Raw genomic sequence first — 25,489 nt, 5'->3', positions numbered from 1 at the left:
CCTGGGTAACTTCATCGTAGCTCTTAATACTCTCTTTCTCTCTGGAGGAGATATAATTGAAGAATTGTACACGTACCCGGCTACTTTCAACACCCTTTGCTGCACTGGTATTTCTCCCTCCATTTCTCTTTTTTTTTTGCTGGCAGTTCCGTCAATACCCGCCAGCCTTTAAGAGACATCATGCAGCCAGGCATCTCGGCTTGCGGCCACACCGTCCTGAACGCGCCCGATCTCGTAAGATCTCGGAAACTGAGTGGGGCAGGGCCTGGTCAGTACTTGGATGGGAGACCTCCTGGAAATACCAGGTGCTGCAAGCTTTTTACGTCTGCTGGGTAAGTTTATCGTAGCTCTTAATACTCTCTTTCTGTCTGGAGGAGATATAATTGAAGTATTGTACACGTACCCGGCTACTTTCAACACCCATTGCTGCACTGATATTTTTCCCTCCATTTTTCTTTTTCTTTATTATTTTTTCTGGAAGTTCCGTCAATATCCGCCAGCCTTTAAGAGACATCATGCAACCTGGCCTCTCGGCTTGCGGACACACAGTCCTGAACAAACCCGATCTCGGAAGATCTCGGAAACTAAACGGGGCAGGACCTGGTCAGTACTTGGATGGGAGATCTTCTGGAAATACCAGGTGCTGCCAACTTTTTACGTCTCCTGGGAAACTTCATCGTAGCTCTTAATACTCTCTTTCTGTCTGGAGAATATATAATTGAAGAATTGTACACGTACCCGGCTACTTTCAAAACCCTTTGCTGCACTGGTATTTTTCCCTCTATTTTTCTTTTTTCTTTTTTGCTGGCAGTTCCGTTGATACCCGCCAGCCTTTAAGAGACATCATGCAGCCAGGCCTCTTGGCTTGAGGCCACACCGTCCTGAAGACGCAAGATCTCGTCAGATCTCGGAAGAAAAACTGGGCAGGGCCTGGTCAGTAATTGGATGGGTGACCTCCTGGAAATACCAGGTGCTGCAAGCTTTTTACATCTCCTGGGTATCTTCAGCGTAGCTCTTAATACTCTCATTCAGTCTGGAGGAGATATAATTGAAGTATTGTACACGTACCCGGCTACTTTCAACACCCATTGCTGCACTGATATTTTTCCCTCCATTTTTCTTTTTCTTTATTATTTTTTCTGGAAGTTCCGTCAATATCCGCCAGCCTTTAAGAGACATCATGCAACCAGGCCTCTCGGCTTGCGGACACACAGTCCTGAACGAGCCCGATCTCGGAAGATCTCGGAAACTAAACGGGGCAGGACCTGGTCAGTACTTGGATGGGAGATCTTCTGGAAATACCAGGTGCTGCCAACTTTTTACGTCTCCTGGGAAACTTCATCGTAGCTCTTAATACTCTCTTTCTGTCTGGAGAATATATAATTGAAGAATTGTACACGTACCCGGCTACTTTCAAAACCCTGTCCTGCACTGATATTTTTCCCTCCATTTTTCTATTTATTTATTTTTTATTTTTTGCTGGAAGTTCCGTCAATACCCGCCAGCCTTTAAGAGACATCATGCAGCCAGGCATCTCGGCTTGCGGCCACACCATCCTGAACGCGCCCGATCTCGTCAGATCTCGGAAGCTGAACGGGACAGGACCTGGTCAGTACATGAATGTGAGACCTCCTGGAAATACCTGGTGCTGCAAGCTTTTACGTCTCCTGGGTAACTTTATCGTAGCTCTTAATACTCTCTATCTGTCTGGAGGAGATATAATTGAAGTATTGTACACGTACCCAGCTACTGTCAACATCCTTTGCTGCACTGATATTTTTCCATCCATTTTTCTTTTTTTTTTTTTTTTTTTTTTTTTGGCTGGAAGTTCCGTCAATACCCGCCAACCTTTAAGAGACATCATGCAGCCAGGCTTCTCGGCTTGCGGCCACACCGTCCTGAACGCGCCTGATCTCATCATATCTCGGAAGCTAAACGGGGCAGGGCCTGGTCGGTACTTGGATGGCTGACCTCCTAGAAATACCAGGTGCTGCAAGCTTTTTACGTCTCCTGGGTAACTTCATCGTAGCTCTTAATACTCTCTTTCTCTCTGGAGGAGATATAATTGAAGAATTGTACACGTACCCGGCTACTTTCAACACCCTTTGCTGCACTGGTATTTCTCCCTCCATTTCTCTTTTTTTTTTGCTGGCAGTTCCGTCAATACCCGCCAGCCTTTAAGAGACATCATGCAGCCAGGCATCTCGGCTTGCGGCCACACCGTCCTGAACGCGCCCGATCTCGTAAGATCTCGGAAACTGAGTGGGGCAGGGCCTGGTCAGTACTTGGATGGGAGACCTCCTGGAAATACCAGGTGCTGCAAGCTTTTTACGTCTGCTGGGTAAGTTTATCGTAGCTCTTAATACTCTCTTTCTGTCTGGAGGAGATATAATTGAAGTATTGTACACGTACCCGGCTACTTTCAACACCCATTGCTGCACTGATATTTTTCCCTCCATTTTTCTTTTTCTTTATTATTTTTTCTGGAAGTTCCGTCAATATCCGCCAGCCTTTAAGAGACATCATGCAACCTGGCCTCTCGGCTTGCGGACACACAGTCCTGAACAAACCCGATCTCGGAAGATCTCGGAAACTAAACGGGGCAGGACCTGGTCAGTACTTGGATGGGAGATCTTCTGGAAATACCAGGTGCTGCCAACTTTTTACGTCTCCTGGGAAACTTCATCGTAGCTCTTAATACTCTCTTTCTGTCTGGAGAATATATAATTGAAGAATTGTACACGTACCCGGCTACTTTCAAAACCCTTTGCTGCACTGGTATTTTTCCCTCTATTTTTCTTTTTTATTTTTTGCTGGCAGTTCCGTTGATACCCGCCAGCCTTTAAGAGACATCATGCAGCCAGGCCTCTTGGCTTGAGGCCACACCGTCCTGAAGACGCAAGATCTCGTCAGATCTCGGAAGAAAAACTGGGCAGGGCCTGGTCAGTAATTGGATGGGTGACCTCCTGGAAATACCAGGTGCTGCAAGCTTTTTACATCTCCTGGGTATCTTCAGCGTAGCTCTTAATACTCTCATTCAGTCTGGAGGAGATATAATTGAAGTATTGTACACGTACCCGGCTACTTTCAACACCCATTGCTGCACTGATATTTTTCCCTCCATTTTTCTTTTTCTTTATTATTTTTTCTGGAAGTTCCGTCAATATCCGCCAGCCTTTAAGAGACATCATGCAACCAGGCCTCTCGGCTTGCGGACACACAGTCCTGAACGAGCCCGATCTCGGAAGATCTCGGAAACTAAACGGGGCAGGACCTGGTCAGTACTTGGATGGGAGATCTTCTGGAAATACCAGGTGCTGCCAACTTTTTACGTCTCCTGGGAAACTTCATCGTAGCTCTTAATACTCTCTTTCTGTCTGGAGAATATATAATTGAAGAATTGTACACGTACCCGGCTACTTTCAAAACCCTGTCCTGCACTGATATTTTTCCCTCCATTTTTCTATTTATTTATTTTTTATTTTTTGCTGGAAGTTCCGTCAATACCCGCCAGCCTTTAAGAGACATCATGCAGCCAGACATCTCGGCTTGCAGCCACACCGTCCTGAACGCGCCCGATCTCGTCAGATCTCGGAAGCTAAACGGGGCAGGACCTGGTCAGTACTTGAATGTGAGACCTCCTGGTAATACCTGGTGCTGCAAGCTTTTACGTCTCCTGGGTAACTTTATCGTAGCTCTTAATACTCTCTATCTGTCTGGAGGAGATATAATTGAAGAATTGTACACGTACCCGGCTACCTTCAACACGCTTTGCTGCACTGATATTTTTCCCTCCATTTTTCTTTTTTCTTTTGTTTTTTGCTGGAAGTTCCATCAATAACCGCCAGCCTTTAAGAGACATCATGCAGCCAGGCCTCTCGGCTTGCGGACACACCGTCCTGAACGCGCCCGATCTCGTCAGATCTCGGAATTTAAACGGGGCAGGGCCTGGTCAGTACTCTTATGGGTTACCTTCTGGAAATACGAGGTGCTGCAAACTTTTTACGTCTCCTGGGTAACTTCATCGTAGCTCTTAATACCCTCTTTCTGTCTCCAGGAGATATAATTGAAGAATTGTACACGTACCCGGCTACTTTCAACAGCCTTTGCTGCACTGATATTTTTCCCTCCATTTTTCTTTTTTTTTTTTTTTTTTTTTGCTGGAAGTTCCGTCAATACCCGCCAGCCTTGAAGAGACATCATGCAGCCGGGCCTCTCGGCTTTCGGCCACACCGTCCTGAACGCGCATGATATTGTCAGATCTCGGAAGCTAAACGGGGCAGGACCTGGTCAGTACTTGAATGTGAGACCTCCTGGAAATACCAGGTGCTGCAAGCTTTTACGTCTCCTGGGTAACTTTATCGTAGCTCTTAATACTCTCTTTCAGTCTGCAGGAGATATAATTGAAGAATTGTACACGTACCCGGCTACTTTCAACACCCTTTCCTGCACTGATATTTTTCCCTCCATTTTTCTATTTTTTTTTTTTTTTTTTTGCTGGAAGTTCCGTCAATACCCGCCAACCTTTAAGAGACATCATGCAGCCAGGCCTCTCGGCTTGCGGCCACACCGTCCTGAACGCGCCCGATCTCGTCAGATCTCGGAATTTAAACGGGGCAGGGCCTGGTCAGTACTTGGATGGGAGACCTCCTAGAAATACCAGGTGCTGCAAGCTTTTTACGTCTCCTGGGTAACTTCATCGTAGCTCTTAATACTCTCTTTCTGTCTCCAGGAGATATAATTGAAGAATTGTACACGTACCCGGCTACTTTCAACACCCTTTCCTGCACTGATATTTTTCCCTCCATTTTTCTATTTTTTTTTTTTTTTTTTGCTGGAAATTCCGTAAATACCCGCCAGCCTTTAAGAGACATCATGCAGCCAGGCCTCTCGGCTTGCGGCCACACCGTCCTGAATGCGCCCGATCTCGTCAGATCTCGGAAGCTAAACGGGGCAGGGCCTGGTCAGTACTTGGATGGGAGACCTCCTAGAAATACCAGGTGCTGCAAGCCTTTTACGTCTCCTGGGTAACTTCATCGTAGCTCTTAATACTCTCTATCTGTCTCCAGGAGATATAATTGAAGAATTGTACACGTACTAGGCTACTTTCAACACCCTTTGCTGCACTGGTATATTTCCCTCTATTTTTCGTTTTTTTTTTTGCTGGCAGTTCCGTCAATACCCGCCAGCCTTTAAGAGACATCATGCAGCCAGGCATCTCGGCTTGCGGCCACACCATCCTGAACGCGCCCGATCTCGTCAGATCTCGGAAGCTGAACGGGACAGGACCTGGTCAGTACATGAATGTGAGACCTCCTGGAAATACCTGGTGCTGCAAGCTTTTACGTCTCCTGGGTAACTTTATCGTAGCTCTTAATACTCTCTATCTGTCTGGAGGAGATATAATTGAAGTATTGTACACGTACCCAGCTACTGTCAACATCCTTTGCTGCACTGATATTTTTCCATCCATTTTTCTTTTTTTTTTTTTTTTTTTTTTTTTGGCTGGAAGTTCCGTCAATACCCGCCAACCTTTAAGAGACATCATGCAGCCAGGCCTCTCGGCTTGCGGCCACACCGTCCTGAACGCGCCTGATCTCATCATATCTCGGAAGCTAAACGGGGCAGGGCCTGGTCGGTACTTGGATGGCTGACCTCCTAGAAATACCAGGTGCTGCAAGCTTTTTACGTCTCCTGGGTAACTTCATCGTAGCTCTTAATACTCTCTTTCTCTCTGGAGGAGATATAATTGAAGAATTGTACACGTACCCGGCTACTTTCAACACCCTTTGCTGCACTGGTATTTCTCCCTCCATTTCTCTTTTTTTTTTGCTGGCAGTTCCGTCAATACCCGCCAGCCTTTAAGAGACATCATGCAGCCAGGCATCTCGGCTTGCGGCCACACCGTCCTGAACGCGCCCGATCTCGTAAGATCTCGGAAACTGAGTGGGGCAGGGCCTGGTCAGTACTTGGATGGGAGACCTCCTGGAAATACCAGGTGCTGCAAGCTTTTTACGTCTGCTGGGTAAGTTTATCGTAGCTCTTAATACTCTCTTTCTGTCTGGAGGAGATATAATTGAAGTATTGTACACGTACCCGGCTACTTTCAACACCCATTGCTGCACTGATATTTTTCCCTCCATTTTTCTTTTTCTTTATTATTTTTTCTGGAAGTTCCGTCAATATCCGCCAGCCTTTAAGAGACATCATGCAACCTGGCCTCTCGGCTTGCGGACACACAGTCCTGAACAAACCCGATCTCGGAAGATCTCGGAAACTAAACGGGGCAGGACCTGGTCAGTACTTGGATGGGAGATCTTCTGGAAATACCAGGTGCTGCCAACTTTTTACGTCTCCTGGGAAACTTCATCGTAGCTCTTAATACTCTCTTTCTGTCTGGAGAATATATAATTGAAGAATTGTACACGTACCCGGCTACTTTCAAAACCCTTTGCTGCACTGGTATTTTTCCCTCTATTTTTCTTTTTTATTTTTTGCTGGCAGTTCCGTTGATACCCGCCAGCCTTTAAGAGACATCATGCAGCCAGGCCTCTTGGCTTGAGGCCACACCGTCCTGAAGACGCAAGATCTCGTCAGATCTCGGAAGAAAAACTGGGCAGGGCCTGGTCAGTAATTGGATGGGTGACCTCCTGGAAATACCAGGTGCTGCAAGCTTTTTACATCTCCTGGGTATCTTCAGCGTAGCTCTTAATACTCTCATTCAGTCTGGAGGAGATATAATTGAAGTATTGTACACGTACCCGGCTACTTTCAACACCCATTGCTGCACTGATATTTTTCCCTCCATTTTTCTTTTTCTTTATTATTTTTTCTGGAAGTTCCGTCAATATCCGCCAGCCTTTAAGAGACATCATGCAACCAGGCCTCTCGGCTTGCGGACACACAGTCCTGAACGAGCCCGATCTCGGAAGATCTCGGAAACTAAACGGGGCAGGACCTGGTCAGTACTTGGATGGGAGATCTTCTGGAAATACCAGGTGCTGCCAACTTTTTACGTCTCCTGGGAAACTTCATCGTAGCTCTTAATACTCTCTTTCTGTCTGGAGAATATATAATTGAAGAATTGTACACGTACCCGGCTACTTTCAAAACCCTGTCCTGCACTGATATTTTTCCCTCCATTTTTCTATTTATTTATTTTTTATTTTTTGCTGGAAGTTCCGTCAATACCCGCCAGCCTTTAAGAGACATCATGCAGCCAGACATCTCGGCTTGCGGCCACACCGTCCTGAACGCGCCCGATCTCGTCAGATCTCGGAAGCTAAACGGGGCAGGACCTGGTCAGTACTTGAATGTGAGACCTCCTGGTAATACCTGGTGCTGCAAGCTTTTACGTCTCCTGGGTAACTTTATCGTAGCTCTTAATACTCTCTATCTGTCTGGAGGAGATATAATTGAAGAATTGTACACGTACCCGGCTACCTTCAACACGCTTTGCTGCACTGATATTTTTCCCTCCATTTTTCTTTTTTCTTTTGTTTTTTGCTGGAAGTTCCATCAATACCCGCCAGCCTTTAAGAGACATCATGCAGCCAGGCCTCTCGGCTTGCGGACACACCGTCCTGAACGCGCCCGATCTCGTCAGATCTCGGAATTTAAACGGGGCAGGGCCTGGTCAGTACTCTTATGGGTTACCTTCTGGAAATACGAGGTGCTGCAAACTTTTTACGTCTCCTGGGTAACTTCATCGTAGCTCTTAATACCCTCTTTCTGTCTCCAGGAGATATAATTGAAGAATTGTACACGTACCCGGCTACTTTCAACAGCCTTTGCTGCACTGATATTTTTCCCTCCATTTTTCTTTTTTTTTTTTTTTTTTTTTGCTGGAAGTTCCGTCAATACCCGCCAGCCTTGAAGAGACATCATGCAGCCGGGCCTCTCGGCTTTCGGCCACACCGTCCTGAACGCGCATGATATTGTCAGATCTCGGAAGCTAAACGGGGCAGGACCTGGTCAGTACTTGAATGTGAGACCTCCTGGAAATACCAGGTGCTGCAAGCTTTTACGTCTCCTGGGTAACTTTATCGTAGCTCTTAATACTCTCTTTCAGTCTGCAGGAGATATAATTGAAGAATTGTACACGTACCCGGCTACTTTCAACACCCTTTCCTGCACTGATATTTTTCCCTCCATTTTTCTATTTTTTTTTTTTTTTTTTTGCTGGAAGTTCCGTCAATACCCGCCAACCTTTAAGAGACATCATGCAGCCAGGCCTTTCGGCTTGTGGCCACACCGTCCTGAATGCGCCCGATCTCGTCAGATCGCGGAAGCTAAAAGGGGCAGGGCCTGGTCAGTACTTGGATGGGAGACCTCCTAGAAATACCAGGTGCTGCAAGCTTTTTACGTCTCCTGGGTAACTTCATCGTAGCTCTTAATACTCTCTTTCTGTCTCCAGGAGATATAATTGAAGAATTGTACACGTACCCGGCTACTTTCAACACCCTTTCCTGTACTGATATTTTTCCCTCCATTTTTCTATTTTTTTTTTTTTTTTTTTTGCTGGAAATTCCGTCAATACCCGCCAGCCTTTAAGAGACATCATGCAGCCAGGCATCTCGGCTTGCGGCCACACCATCCTGAACGCGCCCGATCTCGTCAGATCTCGGAAGCTAAACGGGGCAGGACCTGGTCAGTACATGAATGGGATACCTCCTGGAAATACCTGGTGCTGCAAGCTTTTACGTCTCCTGGGTAACTTTATCGTAGCTCTTAATACTCTCTATCTGTCTGGAGGAGATATAATTGAAGTATTGTACACGCACCCAGCTACTGTCAACACCATTTGCTGCACTGATATTTTTCCATTCATTTTTCTTTTTTTTTTTTTTTTTTGCTGGAAGTTCCGTCAATACCCGCCAACCTTTAAGAGACATCATGCAGCCAGGCCTCTCGGCTTGCGGCCACACCGTCCTGAATGCGCCCGATCTCGTCAGATCTCGGAAGCTAAACGGGGCAGGGCCTGGTCAGTACTTGGATGGGAGACATCCTAGAAATACCAGGTGCTGCAAGCTTTTTACGTCTCCTGGGTAACTTCATCGTAGCTCTTAATACTCTCTTTCTGTCTCCAGGAGATATAATTGAACAATTGTACACGTACCCGGCTACTTTCAACACCCTTTGCTGCACTGGTATATTTCCCTCTATTTTTCTTTTTTTTTTTGCTGGCAGTTCCGTCACAACCCGCCAACCATTAAGAGACATCATGCAGCCAGGCCTCTCGGCTTGCAGCCACACCGTCCTGAACGCCCCCGATCTCATCAGATCTTGGAATTTAAACGGGGCAGGGCCTGGTCAGTACTTGGATGGGTGACCTCCTGGAAATGCCAGGTGCTGCAAGCTTTTTACGTCTCCTGGGTAACTTCATCGTAGCTCTTAATACTCTCTTTCTGTCTGGAGGAGATATAATTGAAGAATTGTACACGTACCCGGCTACTTTCAAAACCCATTACTGCACTGATATTTTTCCCTCCATTTTCCATTTTTTTTTTTTTTTTTTTTTTTTTTTTGCTGGAAGTTCCGTCAATACCCGCCAGCCTTTAAGAGACATCATGCAGCCAGGCCTCTTGGCTTGTGGCCACATTGTCCTGAACGCGCCTGATCTCGTCAGATCTCGGAAGCTAAACGGGGCAGGGCCTGATCAGTACTTGAATGGGAGACCTCCAGGAAATACCTGGTGCTGCAAGCTTTTTACGTCTCCTGGGTAACTTCATCGTAGCTCTTAATACTCTCTATCTGTCTGGAGGTGTTATAATTGAGGAATTGTACACGTACCCGGCTACTTTCAACAGCCTTTGCTGCACTGGTATTTTTCCCTCCATTTTCCATTTTTTTTTTTTTTTTTTTGCTGGAAGTTCCGTCAATACCCGCCAGCCTTTAAGAGACATCATGCAGCCAGGCCTCTTGGCTTGCTGCCACACCGTCCTGAACGCGCCCGATCTCATCAGATCTCGGAAGCTAACGGGGCAGGGCCTGGTCAGTACTTGGATGGGTGACCTCCTGGAAATACCAGGTGCTGCAAGCTTTTTACGTCTCCTGGGTAACTTCATCATAGCTCTTAATACTCTCTTTCAGTATGTAGGAGATATTATTGAAGAATTGTACACGTACCCGGCTACTTTCAAAACCCTTTGCTACACTGATATTTTTCCCTCCATTTTTCTTTTTTCTTTTTTTTTTTGCTGGAAGTTCCGTCAATACCCGCCAACCTTTAAGAGACATCATGCAGCCAGGCCTTTCGGCTTGTGGCCACACCGTCCTGAATGCGCCCGATCTCGTCAGATCTCGGAAGCTAAACGGGGCAGGGCCTGGTCAGTACTTGGATGGGAGACCTCCTAGAAATACCAGGTGCTGCAAGCTTTTTACGTCTCCTGGGTAACTTCATCATAGCTCTTAATACTCTCTCTCTGTCTGGAGGAGATATAATTGAAGTATTGTACACGTACCCAGCTACTGTCAACACCCTTTGCTGCACTGATATTTTTCCATCCATTTTTCTTTTTTCGTTTATTCTTTTTTTTTTTTGCTGGAAGTTCCGTCAATACCCGCCAACCTTTAAGAGACATCATGCAGCCAGGCCTTTCGGCTTGTGGCCACACCGTCCTGAATGCGCCCGATCTCGTCAGATCTCGGAAGCTAAACGGGGCAGGGCCTGGTCAGTACTTGGATGGGAGACCTCCTAGAAATACCAGGTGCAGCAAGCTTTTTACGTCTCCTGGGTAACTTCATCGTAGCTCTTAATACTCTCTTTCTGTCTCCAGGAGATATAATTGAAGAATTGTACACGTACCCGGCTACTTTCAACACCCTTTGCTGCACTGGTATATTTCCCTCAATTTTTCTGTTTTTTTTTTGCTGGCAGTTCCGTCAATACCCGCCAGCCTTTAAGAGACATCATGCAGCCAGGCATCTCGGCTTGCGGCCACACCATCCTGAACGCGCCCGATCTCGTCAGATCTCGGAAGCTAAACGGGGCAGGACCTGGTCAGTACATGAATGTGAGACCTCCTGGAAATACCTGGTGCTGCTAGCTTTTACGTCTCCTGGGTAACTTTATCGTAGCTCTTAATACTCTCTATCTGTCTGGAGGAGATATAATTGAAGTATTGTACACGTATCCAGCTACTGTCAACACCCTTTGCTGCACTGATATTTTTCCATCCATTTTTCTTTTTTTTTTTTTTTTTGCTGGAAGTTCCGTCAATACCCGCCAACCTTTAAGAGACATCATGCAGCCAGGCCTCTCGGCTTGCGGCCACACCGTCCTGAACGCGCCCGAATTCGTAAGATCTCGGAAGCTAAACGGGGCAGGACCTGGTCAGTACTTGGATGGGAGACCTCCTGGAAATACCTGGTGCTGCAAGCTTTTACGTCTCCTGGGTAACTTTATCGTAGCTCTTAATTCTCTCTTTCTGTCTGGAGGAGATATAATTGAAGAATTGTACACGTACCCAGCTACTGTCAACACCCTTTGCTGCACTGATATTTTTCCCTCCATTTTTCTCTTTTTTTTTTTTTTTTTTGCTGGAAATTCCGTCAATACCCGCCAGCCTTTAAGAGACATCATGCAGCCAGACATCTCGGCTTGCGGCCACACCGTCCTGAACGCGCTCGATCTTGTCAGATCTCGGAAGCTAAACGGGGCAGGACCTGGTCAGTACTTAAATGTGAGACCTCCTGGAAATACCAGGTGCTGCCAGCTTTTTACGTCTCCTGGGGAACTTCATCGTAGCTCTTAATACTCTATTTCTGTCTGGAGGAGATATAATTGAAGAATTGTACACGTACCTGGCTACTTTCAACACCCTTTGCTGCACTGATATTTTTACCACCATTTCTCTTTTTTTTTATTTGCTGTATGTTCCGTCAAAACCCGCCAACCATTAAGAGACATCATGCAGCCAGGCCTCTTGGCTTGCAGCCACACTGTCCTGAACGCCCCCGATCTCATCAGATCTTGGAATTTAAACGGGGCAGGGCCTGGTCAGTACTTGGATGGGAGACCTCCTAGAAATACCAGGTGCTGCAAGCTTTTTACGTCTCCTGGGTAACTTCATCGTAGCTCTTAATACTCTCTTTCTGTCTCCAGGAGATATAATTGAAGAATTGTACACGTACCCGGCTACTTTCAACACCCTTTGCTGCACTGGTATATTTCCCTCTATTTTTCTTTTTTTTTTTTGCTGGCAGTTCCGTCAATACCCGCCAGCCTTTAAGAGACATCATGCAGCCAGGCATCTTCGGCTTGCGGCCACACCATCCTGAACGCGCCCGATCTCGTCAGATCTCGGAAGCTAAACGGGGCAGGACCTGGTCAGTACATGAATGTGAGACCTCCTGGAAATACCTGGTGCTGCTAGCTTTTACGTCTCCTGGTTAACTTTATCGTAGCTCTTAATACTCTCTATCTGTCTGGAGGAGATATAATTGAAGTATTGTACACGTATCCAGCTACTGTCAACACCCTTTGCTGCACTGATATTTTTCCATCCATTTTTCTTTTTTTTTTTTTTTTTTTTTTTTTTTTTGCTGGAAGTTCCGTCAATACCCGCCAACCTTTAAGACACATCATGCAGCCAGGCCTCTCGGCTTGCGGCCACACCGTCCTGAACGCGCCCGAATTCGTAAGATCTCGGAAGCTAAACGGGGCAGGACCTGGTCAGTACTTGGATGGGAGACCTCCTGGAAATACCTGGTGCTGCAAGCTTTTACGTCTCCTGGGTAACTTTATCATAGCTCTTAATTCTCTCTTTCTGTCTGGAGGAGATATAATTGAAGAATTGTACACGTACCCAGCTACTGTCAACACCCTTTGCTGCACTGATATTTTTCCCTCCATTTTTCTCTTTTTTTTTTTTTTTTTTTGCTGGAAATTCCGTCAATACCCGCCAGCCTTTAAGAGACATCATGCAGCCAGACATCTTGGCTTGCGGCCACACCATCCTGAACGCGCCCGATCTCGTCAGATCTCGGAAGCTAAACGGGGCAGGGCCTGGTCAGTACTTGGATGGGAGACCTCCTAGAAATACCAGGTGCTGCAAGCTTTTTACGTCTCCTGGGTAACTTCATCGTAGCTCTTAATACTCTCTTTCTGTCTCCAGGAGATATAATTGAAGAATTGTACACGTACCCGGCTACTTTAAACACCCTTTCCTGAACTGATATTTTTCCCTCCATTTTTCTTTTTTTTTTTTTTTTTTTTTGCTGGAAATTCCGTCAATACCCGCCAGCCTTTTAGAGACATCATGCAGCCAGACATCTCGGCTTGCGGCCACACCGTCCTGAACGCGCCCGATCTTGTCAGATCTCGGAAGCTAAACGGGGCAAGGCCTGGTCAGTACTTGGATGGGTGTCCTCCTGGAAATACCAGGTGCTGCAAGCTTTTTACGTCTCCTGGGTAACTTCATCGTAGCTCTTAATACTCTCTTTCAGTCTGGAGGAGATATAATTGAAGAATTGTACACGTACCTGGCTACTTTCAACACCCTTTGCTGCACTGATATTTTTACCACCATTTCTCTTTTTTTTTTTGCTGGCAGTTCCGTCAATACCCGCCAGCCTTTAAGAGACATCATGCAGCCAGGCGTCTCGGCTTGCGGCCACACCATCCTGAACGCGCCCGATCTCGTCAGATCTCGGAAGCTAAACGGGGCAGGACCTGGTCAGTACTTGAATGTGAGACCTCCTGGAAATACCTGGTGCTGCAAGCTTTTACGTCTCCTGGGTAACTTTATCGTAGCTCTTAATACTCTCTTTCTGTCTGGAAGAGATATAATTGAAGTATTGTACACGTACCCAGCTACTGTCAACACCCTTTGCTGCACTGATATTTTTCCATCCATTTTTCTTTTTTTTTTTTTTTGCTGGAAGTTCCGTCAATACCCGCCAACCTTTAAGAGACATCATGCAGAACAGGCCTCTCGGCTTGTGGCCACACCGTCCTGAATGCGCCCGATCTCGTCAGATTTCGGAAGCTAAACGGGGCAGAGCCTGGTCAGTACTTGGATGGGAGACCTCCTAGAAATACCAGGTGCTACAAGCTTTTTACGTCACCTGGGTAACTTCATCGTAGCTCTTAATACTCTCTCTCTGTCTGGAGGAGATATAATTCAAGTATTGTACACGTACCCGGCTACTTTCAACACCCTTTGCTGCACTGGTATTTTTCCCTCTATTTTTCTTTTTTTTTTTTGCTGGCAGTTCCGTCAATACCCGCCAGCCTTTAATAGACATCATGCAGCCAGGCCTCTTGGCTTGCAGCCACACCGTCCTGAACGCCCCCGATCTCATCAGATCTTGGAATTTAAACGGGGCAGGGCCTGGTCAGTACTTGGATGGGTGACCTCCTGGAAATACCTGTTGCTGCAAGCTTTTACGTCTCCTGGGTAACTTTATCGTAGCTCTTAATATTCTCTATCTGTCTGGAAGAGATATAATTGAAGTATTGTACACGTTCCCGGCTACTTTCAACACCCTTTGCTGCACTGATATTTTTCCATCCATTTTTCTTTTTTTTTTTTTTTTTTTTTTTTTTTTTGCTGGCAGTTCCGTCAATACCCGCCAGCCTTTAAGAGACATCATGCAGCCAGGCGTCTCGGCTTGCGGCCACACCGTCCTGAATGCGTCCGATCTCGTAAGATCTCGGAAACTGAATGGGGCAGGGCCTGGTCAGTACTTGGATGGGAGACCTCCTGGAAATACCAGGTGCTGCAAGCTTTTTACGTCTGCTGGGTAAGTTTATCGTCGCTCTTAATACTCTCTTTCTGTCTGGAGGAGATATAATTGAAGTATTGTACACGTACCCGGCTACTTTCAACACCCATTGCTGCACTGATATTTTTCCCTCTATTTTTCTTTTTCTTTTTTTTTTTTCTGGCAGTTCCGTCGATACCCGCCAGCCTTTAAGAGACATCATGCAGCCAGGCATCTCGGCTTGCGGCCACACCATCCTGAACGCGCCCGATCTCGTCAGATCTCGGAAGCTAAACGGGGCAGGACCTGGTCAGTACTTGATTGTGAGACCTCCTGGAAATACCTAGTGCTGCAAGCTTTTACGTCTCCTGGGTAACTTTATCGTAGCTCTTTATACTCTCGATCTGTCTGGAGGAGATATAATTGAAGTATTGTACACGTACCCGGCTACTTTCAACACCCTTTGCTGCACTGATATTTTTCCCTCCGTTTTTCTTTTTTTTTTTTTTTTTTTTTTTCCTGGAAGTTCCGTCAATACCCGCCAGCCTTTAAGAGACATCATGCAGCCAGGCATCTTGGCTTCTGGCCACACCGTCCTGAACGCGCCCGTTCTCGTCAGATCTGGGAAGCTAAACGTGGCAGGGCCTGGTCAGTGTTTGGATGGGTGACCTCCTGGAAATACGAGGTGCTGCAAACTTTTTACGTCTCCTGGGTAACTTCATCGTAGCTCTTAATTCTCTCTTTCTGTCTGGAGGAGATATATTTGAAGAATTGTACACGTACCCGGCTACTTTCAACACCCTTTGCTGCACTGATATTTTTCCCTCCGTTTTTCTTTTTTCTTTTTTTTTTTTTTTTTGGCTGGAAGTTCCGTCAATACCCGCCAGCCTTTAAGAGACATCATGCAGCCAGGCCTCTTGGCTTGCGGCCACACCGTTCTGAACGTGCCCGATCTCATCAGACCTCGGAAGCTAAACGGTGCAGGGCCTGGTCAGTACTTGGATGGGTGACCTTCTGGAAATACCAGGTGCTGCAAGCTTTTTCGTCTCCTGGGTAACTTCATCGTAGCTCTTAGTACTCTCTTTCTGTCTGGATGAGATATATTTGAAGTATTGTACACGTACCCGGCTACTTTCAACACCCTTTGCTGCACTGATATTTTTCCCTCCATTTTTCTTTTTTCTTTTGTTCTTTGCTGGAAGTTGCGTCAATACCCTCCAGCCTTTGAGAGACATCATGCAGCCAGGACTCTCGGCTTGCGGCCACACCGTTCTGAACGTGCCCGATCTCGTCAGATCTCGGAAACTAAACGGGGCAGGGCCTGGTCACTACTTGGATGTGTGACCTTCTGGAAATACCAGGTGCTGCAAGCTTTTTCGGCTCCTGGGTAACTTCATCGTAGCTCTAAATACTCTCTTTCTGTCTGGAGGAGATATAATTGAAGTTTTGTACACGTATCCAGCTACTGTCAACACCATTTGCTGCACTGATATTTTTCCATCCATTTTTCTTTTTTTTTTTTTTTTTTTGCTGAAAGTTCCGTCAATACCCGCCAACCTTTAAGAGACATCATGCAGCCAGGCCTCTCGGCTTGTGGCCACACCGTCCAGAATGCGCCCGATCTCGTCAGATTTCGGAAGCTAAATGGGGCAGGGCCTGGTCAGTACTTGGATGGGAGACCTCCTAGAAATACCAGGTGCTGCAAGCTTTTTACGTCTCCTGGGTAACTTCATCGTAGCACTTAATACTCTCTTTCTGTCTGGAGGAGATATAATTGAAGTATTGTAAACGTACTCAGCTACTGTCAACACCCTTTGCTGCACTGATATTTTTCAATCCACTTTTCTTTTTTTTTTTTTTTTTTGCTGGAAGTTCCGTCAATACCCGCCAACCTTTAAGAGACATCATGCAGCCAGGCCTTGCGGCTTGCGGCCTCACCGTCCTGAACGCGCCCGATCTCGTCAGATCTCAGAAGCTAAACGGGGCAGGACCTGGTCAGTACTTGAATGTGAGACCTCCTGGAAATACCTGGTGCTGCAAGCTTTTACGTCTCCTGGGTAATTTTATCGTAGCTCTTAATACTCTCTTTCTGTCTGGAGGAGATATAATTGAAGTATTGTACACGTACCCAGTTACTTTCAACACCCTTTGCTGCACTGATATTTTTCCCTCCATTTTTCTATTTTTTTTTTTTTTTTTTCTTGCTGGAAGTTCCATCAATTCCCTCCAGCGTTTAAGAGACATCATGCAGCCAGGCCTCTTGGCTTGCAACCACACCGTCCTGAACGCGCCCCATCTCGTCAGATCTCGGAAGCTAAACGGGGCAGGGCCTGGTCATTACTTGAATGTGGGACCTCCTGGAAATACCTGGTGCTGCAAGCTTTTTACGTCTCCTGGGTAACTTTATCGTAGCTCTTAACACTCTCTTTCTGTCTGGAGGAGATATAATTGAAGAATTGTTCACGTAACCGGCTACTTTCAACACCCTTTGCTGCACTGATATTTTTCCCTCCATTTTTCTATTTATTTTTTTCTTTTTTTTTTGCTGGAAGTTCCGTCAATACCCGCCAGTCTTTAAGAGACATCATGCAGCCAGGACTCTCGGCTTGTGGCCACACCGTTCTGAACGCGCCCGATCTCGTCAGATCTCGGAAGCTAAACGGGGCAGGGCCTGGTCAGTACTTGGATGGGAGACCTCCTAGAAATACCAGGTGCTGCAAGCTTTTTACGTCTCCTGGGTAACTTCATCGTAGCTCTTAATACTCTCTATCTGTCTGGAGGTGTTATAATTGAGGAATTGTACACGTACCCGGCTACTTTCAACACCCTTTGCTGCACTGATATATTTCCCTCCATTTTTCTTTTTTCTTTTATTTTTTGCTGGAAGTTCCGTCAATACCCTCCAGCCTTTAAGAGACTTCATGCAGCCAGGCCTCTTGGCTTGCGGCCACACCGTCCTGAACGCGCCCGATCTCGTCAGATCTCGGAAGCTGAACGTGGCAGGGCCTGGTCAGTACTTGGATGGGTGACCTCCTGGAAATACCAGGTGCTGCAAGCTTTTTTCGTCACTTGGGTAACTTCATCGTAGCTCTTAATACTCTCTTTCTGTCTGGAGGAGATATAATTGAAGTATTGTACACGTACCCGGCTACTTTCAACACCCATTGCTGCACTGATATTTTTCCCTCCATTTTTCTTTTTCTTTATTAATTTTTCTGGAAGTTCCGTCAATATCCGCCAGCCTTTAAGAGACATCATGCAGCAAGGCCTCTTGGCTTGCGGCCACACCGTCCTGAACGCGCCCGATCTCGTCAGATCTCGGAAGCTAACGGGGCAGGGCCTGGTCAGTACTTAGATGGGTGACCTCCTGGAAATACCAGGTGCTGCAAGCTTTTTACGTCTCCTGGGTAACTTCATCATAGCTCTTAATACTCTCTTTCAGTCTGTAGGAGATATTATTGAAGAATTGTACACGTACCCGGCTACTTTCAAAACCCTTTGCTGCACTGATATTTTTCCCTCCATTTTTCTTTTTTCTTTTTTTTTTTGCTGGAAGTTTCGTCAATACCCGCCAGCCTTAAAGAGACATCATGCAGCCGGGCCTCTCGGCTTTCGGCCACACCGTCCTGAACGCGCATGATATCGTCAGATCTCGGAAGCTAAACGGGGCAGGACCTGGTCAGTACTTGAATGTGAGACCTCCTGGAAATACCAGGTGCTGCAAGCTTTTACGTCTCCTGGGTAACTTTATCGTAGCTCTTAATACTCTCTATCTGTCTGGAGGAGATATAATTGAAGTATTGTACACGTACCCAGCTACTGTCAACACCATTTGCTGCACTGATATTTTTCCATCCATTTTTCTTTTTTTTTTTTTTTTTTTGCTGGAAGTTCCGTCAATACCCGCCAACCTTTAAGAGACATCATGCAGCCAGGCCTCTCGGCTTGCGGCCACACCGTCCTAAATGCGCCCGATCTCGTCAGATCTCGGAAGCTAAACGGGGCAGGACCTGGTCAGTACTTGGATGGGAGACCTCCTAGAAATACCAGGTGCTGCAAGCTTTTTACGTCTCCTGGGTAACTTCATCGTAGCTCTTAATACTCTCTCTCTGTCTGGAGGAGATATAATTCAAGTATTGTACACGTATCCAGCTACTGTCAACACCCTTTGCTGCTCTGATATTTTTCCATCCATTTTTCTTTTTTCTTTTTTTTCTTTTTTTTTTTTCTGGAAGTTCCGTCAATACCCGCTAACCTTTAAGAGACATCATGCAGCCAGGCCTTTCGGCTTGTGGCCACACCGTCCTGAATGCGCCCGATCTCGTCAGATCTCGGAAGCTAAACGGGGCAGGGCCTGGTCAGTACTTGGATGGGAGACCTCCTAGAAATACCAGGTGCTGTAAGCTTTTTACGTCTCCTGGGTAACTTCATCGTAGCTCTTAATACTCTCTTTCTGTCTCCAGGAGATATAATTGAAGAATTGTACACGTACCCGGCTACTTTCAACACCCTTTCCTGCACTGATATTTTTCCCTCCATTTTTCTATTTTTTTTTTTTTTTTTTTGCTGGAAATTCCGTCAATACCCGCCAGCCTTTAATAGACATCATGCAGCCATGCATCTCGGCTTGCGGCCACACCATCCTGAACGCGCCCGATCTCGTCAGATCTCGGAAGCTAAACGGGGCAGGACCTGGTCAGTACATGAATGTGAGACCTACTGGAAATACCTGGTGCTGTAAGCTTTTACGTCTTCTGGGTAACTTTATCGTAGCTCTTAATACTCTCTATCTGTCTGGAGGAGATATAATTGAAGTATTGTACACGTACCCAGCTACTGTCAACACCATTTGCTGCACTGATATTTTTCCATCCATTTTTCTTTTTTTTTTTTTTTTTTGCTGGAAGTTCCGTCAACACCCGCCAACCTTTAAGAGACATCATGCAGCCAGGCCTTTCGGCTTGTGGCCACACCGTCCTGAATGCGCCCGATCTCGTCAGATCTCGGAAGCTAAACTGGGCAGGGCCTGGTCAGTACTTGGATGGGAGACCTCCTAGAAATACCAGGTGCAGCAAGCTTTTTACGTCTCCTGGGTAACTTCATCGTAGCTCTTAATACTCTCTTTCTGTCTCCAGGAGATATAATTGAAGAATTGTACACGTACCCGGCTACTTTCAACACCCTTTGCTGCACTGGTATATTTCCCTCTATTTTTCTTTTTTTTTTTGCTGGCAGTTCCGTCAATACCCGCCAGCCTTTAAGAGACATCATGCAGCCAGGCATCTTGGCTTGCGGCCACACCATCCTGAACGCGCCCGATCTCGTCAGATCTTGGAAGCTAAACGGGGCAGGGCCTGGTCAGTACTTGGATGGGAGACCTCCTAGAAATACCAGGTGCTGCAAGCTTTTTACGTCTCCAGGGTAACTTCATCGTAGCTCTTAATACTCTCTTTCTGTCTCCAGGAGATATAATTGAAGAATTGTACACGTACCCGGCTACTTTCAACACCCTTTGCTGCACTGGTATATTTCCCTCTATTTTTCTTTTTTTTTTTTGCTGGCAGTTCCGTCAATACCCGCCAGCCTTTAAGAGACATCATGCAGCCAGGCATCTTGGCTTGCGGCCACACCATCCTGAACGCGGCCGATCTCGTCAGATCTCGGAAGCTAAACGGGGCAGGACCTGGTCAGTACATGAAAGTGAGACCTTCTGGAAATACCTAGTGCTGCAAGCTTTTACGTCTCCTGGGTAACTTTATCGTAGCTCTTAATACTCTCTTTCTGTCTGGAGAATATATAATTGAAGAATTGTACACGTACCCGTCTACTTTCAACACCCTTTGCTGCACTGGTATTTTTCCCTCTATTTTTCTTTTTTTGTTTTGCTGGCAGTTCCGTCAATACCCGCCAGCCTTTAAGAGACATCATGCAGCCAGGCATCTCGGCTTGCGGCCACACCATCCTTAACGCGCCCGATCTCGTCAGATCTCGGAAGCTAAACGGGGCAGGGCCTGGTCAGTACTTGGATGGGAGACCTCCTAGAAATACCAGGTGCTGCAAGCTTTTTACGTCTCCTGGGTAACTTCATCGTAGCTCTTAATACTCTCTTTCTGTCTCCAGGAGATATAATTGAAGAATTGTACACGTACCCGGCTACTTTCAACAGCCTTTCCTGCACTGATATTTTTCCCTCCATTTTTCTATTTTTTTTTTTTTTTTTTTGCTGGAAATTCCGTGAATACCCGCCAGCCTTTAAGAGACATCATGCAGCCAGGCATCTCGGCTTGCGGCCACACCATCCTGAACTCGCCCGATCTCGTCAGATCTTGGAAGCTAAACGGGGCAGGACCTGGTCAGTACATGAATGTGAGACCTCCTGGAAATACCTGGTGCTGCAAGCTCTTACGTCTCCTGGGTAACTTTATCGTAGCTCTTAATTCTCTCTTTCTGTCTGGAGGAGATATAATTGAAGAATTGTACACGTACCCAGCTACTGTCAACACCCTTTGCTGCACTGATATTTTTCCATCCATTTTTCTTTTTTTTTTTTTTTATTGCTGGAAGTTCCGTCAATACCCGCCAACCTTTAAGAGACATCATGCAGCCAGGCCTCTTGGCTTGTGGCCACACCGTCCTGAATGCGCCCGATCTCGTCAGATCTCGGAAGCTAAACGGGGCAGGGCCTGGTCAGTACTTGGATGGGAGACCTCCTAGAAATACCAGGTGCTGCAAGCTTTTTACGTCTCCTGGGTAACTTCATCGTAGCTCTTAATACTCTCTTTCTGTCTCCAGGAGATATAATTGAAGAATTGTACACGTACCCGGCTACTTTCAACACCCTTTGCTGCACTGGTATATTTCCCTCTATTTTTCTTTTTTTTTTTTGCTGGCAGTTCCGTCAATACCCGCCAGCCTTTAAGAGACATCATGCAGCCAGGCCTTTTGACTTGTGGCCACACCGTCCTGAATGCGCCCGATCTCGTCAGATCTCGGAAACTAAACGGGGCAGGGCCTGGTCAGTACTTGGATGGGAGACCTCCTAGAAATACCAGGTGCTGCAAGCTTTATACGTCTCCTGGGTAACTTCATCATAGCTCTTAATACTCTCTTTCTGTCTCCAGGAGATATAATTGAAGAATTGTACACGTACCCGGCTACTTTCAACACCCTTTCCTGCACTGATATTTTTCCTTCCATTTTTCTTTTTTTTTTTTTTTGCTGGAAATTCCGTCAATACCCGCCAGCCTTTAAGAGACATCATGCAGCCAGACATCTCGGCTTGCGGCCACACCGTCCTGAACGCGCCCGATCTTGCCCGATCTTGTCAGATCTTGGAAGCTAAACGGGGCAGGACCTGGTCAGTACTTAAATGTGAGACCTCCTGGAAATACCAGGTGCTGCCAGCTTTTTACGTCTCCTGGGGAACTTCATCGTAGCTCTTAATACTCTCTTTCTGTCTGGAGAAGATATAATTGAAGAATTGTACATGTACCCGGCTACTTTCAACACCCTTTGCTGCACTGGTATTTTTCCCTCTATTTTTCTTTTTTTTTTTCGCTGGCAGTTCCGTCAATACCCGCCAGCCTTTAAGAGACATCATGTAGCCAGGCATCTCGGCTTGCGGCCACACCATCCTGAACGCGCCAGATCTCGTCAGATCTCGGAAGCTAAACGGGGCATGGCCTGGTCAGTACTTGGATGGGAGACCTCCTAGAAATACCAGGTGCTGCAAGCTTTTTACGTCTCCTGGTAACTTCATCGTAGCTCTTAATACTCTCTTTCTGTCTCCAGGAGATATAATTGAAGAATTGTACACGTACCCGGCTACTTTCAACACCCTTTCCTGCACTGATATTTTTCCCTCCATTTTTCTATTTTTTTTTTTTTTTTTTTGCTGGAAATTCCGTCAATACCCGCCAGCCTTTAAGAGACATCATGCAGCCAGGCATCTCGGCTTGCGGCCACACCATCCTGAACTCGCCCGATCTCGTCAGATCTTGGAAGCTAAACGGGGCAGGACCTGGTCGGTACTTGAATGTGAGACCTCCTGGAAATACCTGGTGCTGCAAGCATTTACGTCTCCTGGGTAACTTTATCGTAGCTCTTAATACTCTCTATCTGTCTGGAGGAGATATAATTGAAGTATTGTACACGTACCCAGCTACTGTCAACACCCTTTGCTGCACTGATATTTTTCCATCCATTTTTCTTTTTTTTTTTTTTTTTTGCTGGAAGTTCCGTCAATACCCGCCAACCTTTAAGAGACATCATGCAGCCAGGCTACTCGGCTTGCGGCCACACCGTCCTGAATGCGCCCGATCTCGTCAGATCTCGGAAGCTAAACGGGGCAGGGCCTGGTCAGTACTTGGATGGGAGACCTCCTAGAAATACCAGGTGCTGCAAGCCTTTTACGTCTCCTGGGTAACTTCATCGTAGCTCTTAATACTCTCTTTCTGTCTCCAGGAGATATAATTGAAGAATTGTACACGTACTAGGCTACTTTCAACACCCTTTGCTGCACTGATATTTTTCCCTCTATTTTTCTTTTTATTTTATTTTTTTGCTGGAAGTTCCGTCAATATCCGCCAGCCTTTAAGAGACATCATGCAGCCAGGCCTCTTGGCTTGTAGTCACACTGTCCTGAACGCGCCCGATCATATCAGATTTCGGAAGCTAAACGGGGCAGGGCCTGGTCAGTACTTGGATGTGTGACCTCCTGGAAATACCAGGTGCTGCAAGCTTTTTACGTCTCCTGGGTAACTTCATCGTAGCTCTTAATACTCTCTTTCTGTCTCCAGGAGATATAATTGAAGAATTGTACACGTACCCGGCTACTGTCAACACCCTTTGCTGCACTGGTATATTTCCCTCTATTTTTCTTTTTTTTTTTGCTGGCAGTTCCGTCAATACCCGCCAGCCTTTAAGAGACATCATGCAGCCAGGCATCTCGGCTTGCGGCCACACCATCCTGAACGCGCCCGATCTTGTCAGATCTCGCAAGCTAAACGGGGCAGGACCTGGTCAGTACATGAATGTGAGACCTCCTGGAAATACCTCGTGCTGCAAGCTTTTACGTCTCCTGGGTAACTTTATCGTAGCTCTTAATACTCTCTATCTGTCTGGAGGAGATATAATTGAAGTATTGTACACGTACCCAGCTACTGTCAACACCCTTTGCTGCACTGATATTTTTCCATCCATTTTTCTTTTTTTTTTTTTTTTTTGCTGGAAGTTCCGTCAATACCCGCCAACCTTTAAGAGACATCATGCAGCCAGGCCTCTCGGCTTGCGGCCACACCATCCTGAATGCGCCCGATCTCGTCAGATCTCGGAAGCTAAATGGGGCAGGGCCTGGTCAGTACATGGATGGGAGACCTCCTAGAAATACCAGGTGCTGCAAGCCTTTTACGTCTCCTGGGTAACTTCATCGTAGCTCTTAATACTCTCTTTCTGTCTCCAGGAGATATAATTGAAGAATTGTCCACTTACTAGGCTACTTTCAACACCCTTTGCTGCACTGATATTTTTCCCTCCATTTTTCTTTTTATTTTATTTTTTTGCTGGAAGTTCCGTCAATATCCGCCAGCCTTTAAGAGACATCATGCAGCCAGGCCTCTCGGCTTGTAGTCACACCGTCCTGAACGCTCCCGATCATATCAGATTTCGGAAGCTAAACGGGGCAGGGCCTGGTCAGTACTTGGATGGGAGACCTCCTAGAAATACCTGGTGCTGCAAGCCTTTTACGTCTCCTGGGTAACTTCATCGTAGCTCTTAATACTCTCTTTCTGTCTCCAGGAGATATAATTGAAGAATTGTACACGTACTAGGCTACTTTCAACACCCTTTGCTGCACTGATATTTTTCCCTCTATTTTTCTTTTTATTTTATTTTTTTGCTGGAAGTTCCGTCAATATCCGCCAGCCTTTAAGAGACATCATGCAGCCAGGCCTCTTGGCTTGTAGTCACACTGTCCTGAACGCGCCCGATCATATCAGATTTCGGAAGCTAAACGGGGCAGGGCCTGGTCAGTACTTGGATGTGTGATCTCCTGGAAATACCAGGTGCTGCAAGCTTTTTACGTCTCCTGGGTAACTTCATCGTAGCTCTTAATACTCTCTTTCTGTCTCCAGGAGATATAATTGAAGAATTGTACACGTACCCGGCTACTTTCAACACCCTTTGCTGCACTGGTATATTTCCCTCTATTTTTCTTTTTTTTTTTGCTGGCAGTTCCGTCAATACCCGCCAGCCTTTAAGAGACATCATGCAGCCAGGCATCTTGGCTTGCGGCCACACCATCCTGAACGCGCCCGATCTCGTCAGATCTCGCAAGCTAAACGGGGCAGGACCTGGTCAGTACATGAATGTGAGACCTCCTGGAAATACCTCGTGCTGCAGGCTTTTACGTCTCCTGGGTAACTTTATCGTAGCTCTTAATACTCTCTATCTGTCTGAAGGAGATATAATTGAAGTATTGTACACGTACCCAGCTACTGTCAACACCCTTTGCTGCACTGATATTTTTCCATCCATTTTTCTTTTTTTTTTTTTTTTTTGCTGGAAGTTCCGTCAATACCCGCCAACCTTTAAGAGACATCATGCAGCCAGGCCTCTCGGCTTGCGGCCACACCATCCTGAATGCGCCCGATCTCGTCAGATCTCGGAAGCTAAACGGGGCAGGGCCTGGTCAGTACATGGATGGGAGACCTCCTAGAAATACCAGGTGCTGCAAGCCTTTTACGTCTCCTGGGTAACTTCATCGTAGCTCTTAATACTCTCT

General features: G+C 46.4%; 18 non-coding genes and 49 pseudogenes across 18 annotated transcripts; all 67 read left to right on the top strand.

Moving 5' to 3' along the window:
* The first annotated feature begins 198 nt into the window (after positions 1 to 198).
* On the top strand, positions 199 to 317 carry LOC136739159 (uncharacterized; annotated as a pseudogene).
* A 546-nt stretch (positions 318 to 863) lies between these two features.
* LOC136739300 (uncharacterized) lies at positions 864 to 982 on the top strand (annotated as a pseudogene).
* Positions 983 to 1,538: 556 nt separating this feature from the next.
* Positions 1,539 to 1,657, top strand: LOC136739230 (uncharacterized; annotated as a pseudogene).
* Positions 1,658 to 1,880: 223 nt separating this feature from the next.
* Positions 1,881 to 1,999, top strand: LOC136739234 (uncharacterized; annotated as a pseudogene).
* Positions 2,000 to 2,207: 208 nt separating this feature from the next.
* Positions 2,208 to 2,326, top strand: LOC136739158 (uncharacterized; annotated as a pseudogene).
* Positions 2,327 to 2,872: 546 nt separating this feature from the next.
* On the top strand, positions 2,873 to 2,991 carry LOC136739298 (uncharacterized; annotated as a pseudogene).
* A 556-nt stretch (positions 2,992 to 3,547) lies between these two features.
* Positions 3,548 to 3,666, top strand: LOC136739145 (uncharacterized; annotated as a pseudogene).
* Positions 3,667 to 3,881: 215 nt separating this feature from the next.
* LOC136739314 (uncharacterized) lies at positions 3,882 to 4,000 on the top strand (annotated as a pseudogene).
* Positions 4,001 to 4,556: 556 nt separating this feature from the next.
* LOC136739385 (5S ribosomal RNA) lies at positions 4,557 to 4,675 on the top strand. Its single transcript, XR_010812870.1, has one exon. It is a non-coding gene; the product is annotated as a 5S ribosomal RNA (ribosomal RNA).
* A 218-nt stretch (positions 4,676 to 4,893) lies between these two features.
* Positions 4,894 to 5,012, top strand: LOC136739138 (5S ribosomal RNA). Its single transcript, XR_010812829.1, has one exon. It is a non-coding gene; the product is annotated as a 5S ribosomal RNA (ribosomal RNA).
* Positions 5,013 to 5,222: 210 nt separating this feature from the next.
* LOC136739229 (uncharacterized) lies at positions 5,223 to 5,341 on the top strand (annotated as a pseudogene).
* A 223-nt stretch (positions 5,342 to 5,564) lies between these two features.
* On the top strand, positions 5,565 to 5,683 carry LOC136739233 (uncharacterized; annotated as a pseudogene).
* Positions 5,684 to 5,891: 208 nt separating this feature from the next.
* Positions 5,892 to 6,010, top strand: LOC136739157 (uncharacterized; annotated as a pseudogene).
* A 546-nt stretch (positions 6,011 to 6,556) lies between these two features.
* On the top strand, positions 6,557 to 6,675 carry LOC136739297 (uncharacterized; annotated as a pseudogene).
* Positions 6,676 to 7,231: 556 nt separating this feature from the next.
* On the top strand, positions 7,232 to 7,350 carry LOC136739137 (uncharacterized; annotated as a pseudogene).
* Positions 7,351 to 7,565: 215 nt separating this feature from the next.
* On the top strand, positions 7,566 to 7,684 carry LOC136739313 (uncharacterized; annotated as a pseudogene).
* A 556-nt stretch (positions 7,685 to 8,240) lies between these two features.
* On the top strand, positions 8,241 to 8,359 carry LOC136739173 (uncharacterized; annotated as a pseudogene).
* Positions 8,360 to 8,579: 220 nt separating this feature from the next.
* On the top strand, positions 8,580 to 8,698 carry LOC136739116 (uncharacterized; annotated as a pseudogene).
* A 215-nt stretch (positions 8,699 to 8,913) lies between these two features.
* Positions 8,914 to 9,032, top strand: LOC136739104 (uncharacterized; annotated as a pseudogene).
* Positions 9,033 to 9,241: 209 nt separating this feature from the next.
* Positions 9,242 to 9,360, top strand: LOC136739105 (uncharacterized; annotated as a pseudogene).
* A 227-nt stretch (positions 9,361 to 9,587) lies between these two features.
* LOC136739187 (uncharacterized) lies at positions 9,588 to 9,706 on the top strand (annotated as a pseudogene).
* A 218-nt stretch (positions 9,707 to 9,924) lies between these two features.
* Positions 9,925 to 10,042, top strand: LOC136739086 (5S ribosomal RNA). Its single transcript, XR_010812809.1, has one exon. It is a non-coding gene; the product is annotated as a 5S ribosomal RNA (ribosomal RNA).
* Positions 10,043 to 10,258: 216 nt separating this feature from the next.
* LOC136739264 (5S ribosomal RNA) lies at positions 10,259 to 10,377 on the top strand. The gene has a single exon (XR_010812841.1). It is a non-coding gene; the product is annotated as a 5S ribosomal RNA (ribosomal RNA).
* Positions 10,378 to 10,602: 225 nt separating this feature from the next.
* On the top strand, positions 10,603 to 10,721 carry LOC136739088 (5S ribosomal RNA). The gene has a single exon (XR_010812811.1). It is a non-coding gene; the product is annotated as a 5S ribosomal RNA (ribosomal RNA).
* Positions 10,722 to 10,931: 210 nt separating this feature from the next.
* Positions 10,932 to 11,050, top strand: LOC136739223 (uncharacterized; annotated as a pseudogene).
* Positions 11,051 to 11,264: 214 nt separating this feature from the next.
* LOC136739128 (uncharacterized) lies at positions 11,265 to 11,383 on the top strand (annotated as a pseudogene).
* Positions 11,384 to 11,600: 217 nt separating this feature from the next.
* Positions 11,601 to 11,719, top strand: LOC136739285 (uncharacterized; annotated as a pseudogene).
* Positions 11,720 to 11,930: 211 nt separating this feature from the next.
* On the top strand, positions 11,931 to 12,049 carry LOC136739167 (uncharacterized; annotated as a pseudogene).
* Positions 12,050 to 12,260: 211 nt separating this feature from the next.
* On the top strand, positions 12,261 to 12,379 carry LOC136739222 (uncharacterized; annotated as a pseudogene).
* A 226-nt stretch (positions 12,380 to 12,605) lies between these two features.
* On the top strand, positions 12,606 to 12,724 carry LOC136739126 (uncharacterized; annotated as a pseudogene).
* Positions 12,725 to 12,942: 218 nt separating this feature from the next.
* LOC136739172 (5S ribosomal RNA) lies at positions 12,943 to 13,061 on the top strand. The gene has a single exon (XR_010812832.1). It is a non-coding gene; the product is annotated as a 5S ribosomal RNA (ribosomal RNA).
* Positions 13,062 to 13,280: 219 nt separating this feature from the next.
* On the top strand, positions 13,281 to 13,399 carry LOC136739118 (uncharacterized; annotated as a pseudogene).
* A 209-nt stretch (positions 13,400 to 13,608) lies between these two features.
* Positions 13,609 to 13,727, top strand: LOC136739112 (uncharacterized; annotated as a pseudogene).
* A 213-nt stretch (positions 13,728 to 13,940) lies between these two features.
* On the top strand, positions 13,941 to 14,059 carry LOC136739147 (uncharacterized; annotated as a pseudogene).
* A 210-nt stretch (positions 14,060 to 14,269) lies between these two features.
* On the top strand, positions 14,270 to 14,388 carry LOC136739168 (uncharacterized; annotated as a pseudogene).
* Positions 14,389 to 14,614: 226 nt separating this feature from the next.
* Positions 14,615 to 14,733, top strand: LOC136739243 (uncharacterized; annotated as a pseudogene).
* Positions 14,734 to 14,948: 215 nt separating this feature from the next.
* On the top strand, positions 14,949 to 15,067 carry LOC136739204 (uncharacterized; annotated as a pseudogene).
* A 562-nt stretch (positions 15,068 to 15,629) lies between these two features.
* LOC136739346 (5S ribosomal RNA) lies at positions 15,630 to 15,748 on the top strand. The gene has a single exon (XR_010812849.1). It is a non-coding gene; the product is annotated as a 5S ribosomal RNA (ribosomal RNA).
* A 215-nt stretch (positions 15,749 to 15,963) lies between these two features.
* On the top strand, positions 15,964 to 16,082 carry LOC136739185 (uncharacterized; annotated as a pseudogene).
* Positions 16,083 to 16,298: 216 nt separating this feature from the next.
* Positions 16,299 to 16,417, top strand: LOC136739156 (uncharacterized; annotated as a pseudogene).
* A 216-nt stretch (positions 16,418 to 16,633) lies between these two features.
* On the top strand, positions 16,634 to 16,752 carry LOC136739246 (uncharacterized; annotated as a pseudogene).
* A 220-nt stretch (positions 16,753 to 16,972) lies between these two features.
* Positions 16,973 to 17,091, top strand: LOC136739315 (uncharacterized; annotated as a pseudogene).
* A 222-nt stretch (positions 17,092 to 17,313) lies between these two features.
* LOC136739368 (5S ribosomal RNA) lies at positions 17,314 to 17,432 on the top strand. Its single transcript, XR_010812853.1, has one exon. It is a non-coding gene; the product is annotated as a 5S ribosomal RNA (ribosomal RNA).
* A 216-nt stretch (positions 17,433 to 17,648) lies between these two features.
* LOC136739090 (5S ribosomal RNA) lies at positions 17,649 to 17,767 on the top strand. Its single transcript, XR_010812813.1, has one exon. It is a non-coding gene; the product is annotated as a 5S ribosomal RNA (ribosomal RNA).
* Positions 17,768 to 17,983: 216 nt separating this feature from the next.
* LOC136739384 (5S ribosomal RNA) lies at positions 17,984 to 18,101 on the top strand. The gene has a single exon (XR_010812869.1). It is a non-coding gene; the product is annotated as a 5S ribosomal RNA (ribosomal RNA).
* A 216-nt stretch (positions 18,102 to 18,317) lies between these two features.
* Positions 18,318 to 18,436, top strand: LOC136739355 (uncharacterized; annotated as a pseudogene).
* A 216-nt stretch (positions 18,437 to 18,652) lies between these two features.
* On the top strand, positions 18,653 to 18,771 carry LOC136739095 (5S ribosomal RNA). Its single transcript, XR_010812818.1, has one exon. It is a non-coding gene; the product is annotated as a 5S ribosomal RNA (ribosomal RNA).
* A 225-nt stretch (positions 18,772 to 18,996) lies between these two features.
* On the top strand, positions 18,997 to 19,115 carry LOC136739390 (5S ribosomal RNA). Its single transcript, XR_010812875.1, has one exon. It is a non-coding gene; the product is annotated as a 5S ribosomal RNA (ribosomal RNA).
* A 219-nt stretch (positions 19,116 to 19,334) lies between these two features.
* On the top strand, positions 19,335 to 19,453 carry LOC136739270 (uncharacterized; annotated as a pseudogene).
* A 215-nt stretch (positions 19,454 to 19,668) lies between these two features.
* On the top strand, positions 19,669 to 19,787 carry LOC136739108 (uncharacterized; annotated as a pseudogene).
* A 209-nt stretch (positions 19,788 to 19,996) lies between these two features.
* Positions 19,997 to 20,115, top strand: LOC136739367 (5S ribosomal RNA). Its single transcript, XR_010812852.1, has one exon. It is a non-coding gene; the product is annotated as a 5S ribosomal RNA (ribosomal RNA).
* A 210-nt stretch (positions 20,116 to 20,325) lies between these two features.
* LOC136739342 (uncharacterized) lies at positions 20,326 to 20,444 on the top strand (annotated as a pseudogene).
* A 209-nt stretch (positions 20,445 to 20,653) lies between these two features.
* On the top strand, positions 20,654 to 20,772 carry LOC136739310 (5S ribosomal RNA). The gene has a single exon (XR_010812845.1). It is a non-coding gene; the product is annotated as a 5S ribosomal RNA (ribosomal RNA).
* A 219-nt stretch (positions 20,773 to 20,991) lies between these two features.
* On the top strand, positions 20,992 to 21,110 carry LOC136739278 (uncharacterized; annotated as a pseudogene).
* A 215-nt stretch (positions 21,111 to 21,325) lies between these two features.
* On the top strand, positions 21,326 to 21,444 carry LOC136739253 (5S ribosomal RNA). Its single transcript, XR_010812840.1, has one exon. It is a non-coding gene; the product is annotated as a 5S ribosomal RNA (ribosomal RNA).
* Positions 21,445 to 21,654: 210 nt separating this feature from the next.
* Positions 21,655 to 21,773, top strand: LOC136739129 (uncharacterized; annotated as a pseudogene).
* Positions 21,774 to 21,986: 213 nt separating this feature from the next.
* LOC136739361 (uncharacterized) lies at positions 21,987 to 22,115 on the top strand (annotated as a pseudogene).
* A 210-nt stretch (positions 22,116 to 22,325) lies between these two features.
* LOC136739144 (uncharacterized) lies at positions 22,326 to 22,444 on the top strand (annotated as a pseudogene).
* Positions 22,445 to 22,662: 218 nt separating this feature from the next.
* Positions 22,663 to 22,781, top strand: LOC136739274 (uncharacterized; annotated as a pseudogene).
* A 215-nt stretch (positions 22,782 to 22,996) lies between these two features.
* LOC136739127 (5S ribosomal RNA) lies at positions 22,997 to 23,115 on the top strand. Its single transcript, XR_010812828.1, has one exon. It is a non-coding gene; the product is annotated as a 5S ribosomal RNA (ribosomal RNA).
* A 216-nt stretch (positions 23,116 to 23,331) lies between these two features.
* On the top strand, positions 23,332 to 23,450 carry LOC136739255 (uncharacterized; annotated as a pseudogene).
* Positions 23,451 to 23,659: 209 nt separating this feature from the next.
* LOC136739349 (uncharacterized) lies at positions 23,660 to 23,778 on the top strand (annotated as a pseudogene).
* Positions 23,779 to 23,993: 215 nt separating this feature from the next.
* On the top strand, positions 23,994 to 24,112 carry LOC136739089 (5S ribosomal RNA). Its single transcript, XR_010812812.1, has one exon. It is a non-coding gene; the product is annotated as a 5S ribosomal RNA (ribosomal RNA).
* A 216-nt stretch (positions 24,113 to 24,328) lies between these two features.
* On the top strand, positions 24,329 to 24,447 carry LOC136739160 (uncharacterized; annotated as a pseudogene).
* Positions 24,448 to 24,663: 216 nt separating this feature from the next.
* Positions 24,664 to 24,782, top strand: LOC136739241 (uncharacterized; annotated as a pseudogene).
* Positions 24,783 to 24,991: 209 nt separating this feature from the next.
* Positions 24,992 to 25,110, top strand: LOC136739333 (uncharacterized; annotated as a pseudogene).
* Positions 25,111 to 25,325: 215 nt separating this feature from the next.
* Positions 25,326 to 25,444, top strand: LOC136739335 (5S ribosomal RNA). Its single transcript, XR_010812848.1, has one exon. It is a non-coding gene; the product is annotated as a 5S ribosomal RNA (ribosomal RNA).
* Positions 25,445 to 25,489: the final 45 nt, after the last annotated feature.

The sequence above is a fragment of the Amia ocellicauda genome, unplaced genomic scaffold (genome assembly GCF_036373705.1).
Source record: "Amia ocellicauda isolate fAmiCal2 unplaced genomic scaffold, fAmiCal2.hap1 HAP1_SCAFFOLD_60, whole genome shotgun sequence".
Classification (NCBI taxonomy): Eukaryota; Metazoa; Chordata; class Actinopteri; order Amiiformes; family Amiidae; genus Amia; species Amia ocellicauda.
The sequence above is the reverse complement of the archived record's forward strand: the minus strand, read 5'-3'. Positions and strand labels throughout refer to the sequence as shown.